Genomic DNA, 5,861 nt, shown 5'->3' with positions numbered 1-5,861 from the left:
ACTCCCATCCCCTTTTGGGCAACTTCCCACGGTTGGAAATGCATGGAAATCGGACTGAACACGGGGGAGGCTCCCCCCTCGAAGGCGAGACCGTCGGCAGAACCGCAGGATCAAACCCGGCTGAGCTACCCGGCTTACAAGTCTCAAAGTCGGTATGAGCAGACACGTCCACCCCCATTCCCTTTTGGACCACTTCCCACGGTTCGAAATGCATGAAAATCGGCCTGTATACGGGGGAGGCACCCGCCTCGAAGACGAGACCGTCGGCAGACCCGCCGGGTCAAACCCGGCTGAGCTACCCGGCTCGGAAGCGCCAAAGTCGGGTTGAGCAGTCACATTCACTCCCATCCCCTTTTGGACCACTTCCCACGGTTCGAAATGCACGAAAATCGGCCTGTACACGGGGGAGGCACCCGCCTCGAAGACGAGACCGTCGGCAGAACCGCCGGAACAAACCCGGCTGAGCTACCCGGCTTACAAGTCTCAAAGTCGGTATGAGCAGACACGTCCACCCCCATTCCCTTTTGGACCACTTCCCACGGTTCGAAATGCATGAAAATCGGCCTGTATACGGGGGAGGCACCCGCCTCGAAGACGAGACCGTCGGCAGACCCGCCGGGTCAAACCCGGCTGAGCTACCCGGCTCGGAAGCGCCAAAGTCGGGTTGAGCAGTCACATTCACTCCCATCCCCTTTTGAACCTCTTCCCACCGTTGGAAATGCACGAAAATCGGCCTGTACACGGGGGAGGCTCCCCCCTCGAAGGCGAGACCGTCGGCAGAACCGCCGGGTCAAACCCGGCTGAGCTACCCGGCTTACAAGTCTCGAAGTCGGGTTGAGCAGTCACATTCACTCCCATCGACTTTTGGGCAACTTCCCACCGTTGCAAATGCATGAAAATCGGCCTGTACACGGGGGAGGCACCCGCCTCGAAGTCGAGACCGTCGGCAGAACCGCCGGGTCCAACCCGGCTGAGCTACCCGGCTTACAAGTCTCAAAGCCGGGTTGGGCAGTCACGTTCACCCCCATTCCCTTTTGGATCACTTCCCACGGTTCGAAATGCACGAAAACCGGCCTGTACACGGGGGAGGGTCCGCCCTCGAAGGCGAGACCGTCGGCAGAACCGCCGGGTCAAACCTGGCTGAGCTACCCGGCTTACAAGTCTCAAAGTCGGGTTGAGCAGTCACGTTCACTCCCATCGACTTTTAGACCACTTCCCACGGTTCGAAATGCACGAAAATCGGCCTGTACACGGGGGAGGCACCCGCCTCGAAGACGAGACCGTCGGCAGAACCGCCGGGTCAAACCCGGCCGAGCTACCCGGGTTAGAAGCCTCAGAGTCGGGTTGAGCAGTCACGTTCACTCCCATCGACTTTTAGACCACTTCCCACGGTTGGAAATGCACGAAAATCGGCCTGTACACGGGGGTGGCATCCGCCTCGAAGACGAGACCGTCGGCAGAACCGCCGGGTCAAACCCGGCTGAGCTACCCGGCTTACAAGTCTCAAAGTCGGGTTGAGCAGTCACATTCACTCCCATCGACTTTTGGGCAACTTCCCACGGTTCGAAATGCACAAGATTCGGCCTGAACACGGGGGACGCTCCCCCCTCGAAGGCGAGACCGTCGGCAGACCCGCCGGGTCAAACCCGGCTGAGCTACCCGGCTCGGAAGCGCCAAAGTCGGTATGAGCAGTCACGTTCACTCCCATCCCCTTTTGGACCGCTTCCCACGGTACGAAATGCATGAAAATCGGCCTGTACACGGGGGAGGCACCCGCCTCGAAGACGAGACCGTCGGCAGAACCGCCGGGTCAAACCCGGCTGAGCTACCCGGCTTACAAGTCTCAAAGTCGGGTTGAGCAGTCACATTCACTCCCATCGACTTTTGGGCAACTTCCCACGGTTCGAAATGCACAAAATTCGGCCTGAACACGGGGGACGCTCCCCCCTCGAAGGCGAGACCGTCGGCAGAACCGCCGGGTCAAACCCGGCTGAGCTACCCGGCTTAAAAGTCTCAAAGTCGGTATGAGCAGTCACATTCACCCCCATTCCCTTTTGGACCACTTCCCACGGTTGGAAATGCATGAAAATCGGCCTGGACACGGGGGAGGCTCCCCCCTCGATGACGAGACCGTCGGCAGAACCGCCGGAACAAACCCGGCTGAGCTACCCGGCTTACAAGTCTCAAAGTCGGTATGAGCAGACACGTCCACCCCCATTCCCTTTTGGACCACTTCCCACCGTTGGAAATGCACGAAAATCGGCCTGTACACGGGGGAGGCACCGGCCTCGAAGACGAGACCGTCGGCAGAACCGCCGGATCAAACCCGGCCGAGCTACCCGGGTTAGAAGCCTCAGAGTCGGGTTGAGCAGTCACATTCACTCCCATCCCCTTTTGAACCTCTTCCCACCGTTGGAAATGCACGAAAATCGGCCTGTACACGGGGGAGGCTCCCCCCTCGAAGGCGAGACCGTCGGCAGAACCGCCGGGTCAAACCCGGCTGAGCTACCCGGCTTAAAAGTCTCAAAGTCGGGTTGAGCAGTCACATTCACTCCCATCGACTTTTGGGCAACTTCCCACCGTTGCAAATGCATGAAAATCGGCCTGTACACGGGGGAGGCTCCGCCCTCGAAGGCGAGACCGACGGCAGAACCGCCGGGTCAAACCCGGCCGGGCTACCCGGGTTAGAAGCCTCAGAGTCGGGTTGAGCAGTCGCATTCACCCCCATCCCCTTTTGAACCTCTTCCCACCGTTGGAAATGCACGAAAATCGGCCTGTACACGGGGGAGGCACCGGCCTCGAAGACGAGACCGTCGGCAGAACCGCCGGATCAAACCCGGCCGAGCTACCCGGGTTAGAAGCCTCAGAGTCGGGTTGAGCAGTCACATTCACTCCCATCCCCTTTTGAACCTCTTCCCACCGTTGGAAATGCACGGAAATCGGCCTGTACACGGGGGAGGCTCCCCCCTCGAAGGCGAGACCGTCGGCAGAACCGCCGGGTCAAACCCGGCTGAGCTACCCGGCTTACAAGTCTCAAAGTCGGTATGAGCAGACACGTCCACCCCCATTCCCTTTTGGACCACTTCCCACCGTTGGAAATGCACGAAAATCGGCCTGTACACGGGGGAGGCACCGGCCTCGAAGACGAGACCGTCGGCAGAACCGCCGGATCAAACCCGGCCGAGCTACCCGGGTTAGAAGCCTCAGAGTCGGGTTGAGCAGTCACATTCACTCCCATCCCCTTTTGAACCTCTTCCCACCGTTGGAAATGCACGAAAATCGGCCTGTACACGGGGGAGGCTCCCCCCTCGAAGGCGAGACCGTCGGCAGAACCGCCGGGTCAAACCCGGCTGAGCTACCCGGCTTAAAAGTCTCAAAGTCGGGTTGAGCAGTCACATTCACTCCCATCGACTTTTGGGCAACTTCCCACCGTTGCAAATGCATGAAAATCGGCCTGTACACGGGGGAGGCTCCGCCCTCGAAGGCGAGACCGACGGCAGAACCGCCGGGTCAAACCCGGCCGGGCTACCCGGCTCGGAAGCGCCAAAGTCGGGTTGAGCAGTCACATTCACCCCCATCCCCTTTTGGGCCACTTCCCACGGTTCGAAATGCATGAAAATCGGCCTGTACACGGGGGACGCTCCCCCCTCGAAGGCGAGGCAGTCGGCAGAACCGCCGGGTCAAACCCGGCTGAGCTACCCGGGTTAGATGCCTCAAAGTCGGGTTGAGCAGTCACATTCACCCCCATCCCCTTTCGGCCCCCTTCCCACGGTTGGAAATGCATGAAAATCGGCCTGTACACGGTGGGCGCTCCCCCCTCGAAGGTGAGACCTTCGGCAGAACCGCCGGGTCAAATCCTGCCGAGCTACCCGCGTTAGAGGTCTCAATGTCGGCTTCAGCAGTCACATTCAATCCCATTCCCGTTTGGACCTCTTCCCGCCGATGGAAATGCACAAAATTCGGCCTGAACACGCGGGGCGCTCCCCCCTCGAAGGCGAGACCGTCGCCAGAACCGCCGGGTCAAATCCGGCTGAGCTACCCGCGTTACAGGTCTCAAAGTCGGGTTGAGCAGTCACGTTCACCCCCATCCCCTTTCGGACCCCTTCCCACGGTTGGAAATGCATGAAAATCGGCCTGTACACGGTGGGCGCTCCCCCCTCGAAGGTGAGACCTTCGGCAGAACCGCCGGGTCAAATCCGGCCGAGCTACCCGCGTTAGAGGTCTCAATGTCGGCTTCAGCAGTCACATTCAATCCCATTCCCGTTTGGACCTCTTCCCGCCGATGGAAATGCACAAAATTCGGCCTGAACACGCGGGACGCTCCCCCCTCGAAGGTGAGACCTTCGGCAGAACCGCCGGGTCAAATCCGGCCGAGCTACCCGCGTTAGAGGTCTCAATGTCGGCTTCAGCAGTCACATTCAATCCCATTCCCGTTTGGACCTCTTCCCGCCGATGGAAATGCACAAAATTCGGCCTGAACACGCGGGACGCTCCCCCCTCGAAGGCGAGACCGTCGCCAGAACCGCCGGGTCAAATCCGGCTGAGCTACCCGCGTTACAGGTCTCAAAGTCGGGTTGAGCAGTCACGTTCACCCCCATCCCCTTTCGGACCCCTTCCCACGGTTGGAAATGCATGAAAATCGGCCTGTACACGGTGGGCGCTCCCCCCTCGAAGGTGAGACCTTCGGCAGAACCGCCGGGTCAAATCCGGCCGAGCTACCCGCGTTAGAGGTCTCAATGTCGGCTTCAGCAGTCACATTCAATCCCATTCCCGTTTGGACCTCTTCCCGCCGATGGAAATGCACAAAATTCGGCCTGAACACGCGGGACGCTCCCCCCTCGAAGGTGAGACCTTCGGCAGAACCGCCGGGTCAAATCCGGCCGAGCTACCCGCGTTAGAGGTCTCAATGTCGGCTTCAGCAGTCACATTCAATCCCATTCCCGTTTGGACCTCTTCCTGCCGATGGAAATGCACAAAATTCGGCCTGAACACGCGGGACGCTCCCCCCTCGAAGGCGAGACCGTCGCCAGAACCGCCGGGTCAAATCCGGCTGAGCTACCCGCGTTAGAGGTCTCAAAGTCGGGTTGAGCAGTCACGTTCACCCCCATCCCCTTTCGGACCCCTTCCCACGGTTGGAAATGCATGAAAATCGGCCTGTACACGGTGGGCGCTCCCCCCTCGAAGCTGAGACCTTCGGCAGAACCGCCGGGTCAAATCCGGCCGAGCTACCCGCGTTAGAGGTCTCAATGTCGGCTTCAGCAGTCACATTCAATCCCATTCCCGTTTGGACCTCTTCCCGCCGATGGAAATGCACAAAACTCGGCCTGAACACGCGGGACGCTCCCCCCTCGAAGGTGAGACCTTCGGCAGAACCGCCGGGTCAAATCCGGCCGAGCTACCCGCGTTAGAGGTCTCAATGTCGGCTTCAGCAGTCACATTCAATCCCATTCCCGTTTGGACCTCTTCCCGCCGATGGAAATGCACAAAATTCGGCCTGAACACGCGGGACGCTCCCCCCTCGAAGGCGAGACCGTCGCCAGAACCGCCGGGTCAAATCCGGCCGAGCTACCCGCGTTAGAGGTCTCAATGTCGGCTTCAGCAGTCACATTCAATCCCATTCCCTTTTGGAACACTTCCCGCCGTTAACAATGCACGATATTCGGCCTGAACACGCGGGACGCTCCCCCCTCGAAGGTGAGACCTTCGGCAGAACCGCCGGGTCAAATCCTGCCGAGCTACCCGCGTTAGAGGTCTCAATGTCGGCTTCAGCAGTCACATTCAATCCCATTCCCGTTTGGACCTCTTCCCGCCGATGGAAATGCACAAAATTCGGCCTGAACACGCGGGACGCTCCCCCCTCG

Source organism: Chiloscyllium punctatum, unplaced genomic scaffold (assembly GCF_047496795.1).
Source record: "Chiloscyllium punctatum isolate Juve2018m unplaced genomic scaffold, sChiPun1.3 scaffold_1050, whole genome shotgun sequence".
NCBI lineage: Eukaryota > Metazoa > Chordata > Chondrichthyes > Orectolobiformes > Hemiscylliidae > Chiloscyllium > Chiloscyllium punctatum.
The sequence above is the reverse complement of the archived record's forward strand: the minus strand, read 5'-3'. Positions refer to the sequence as shown.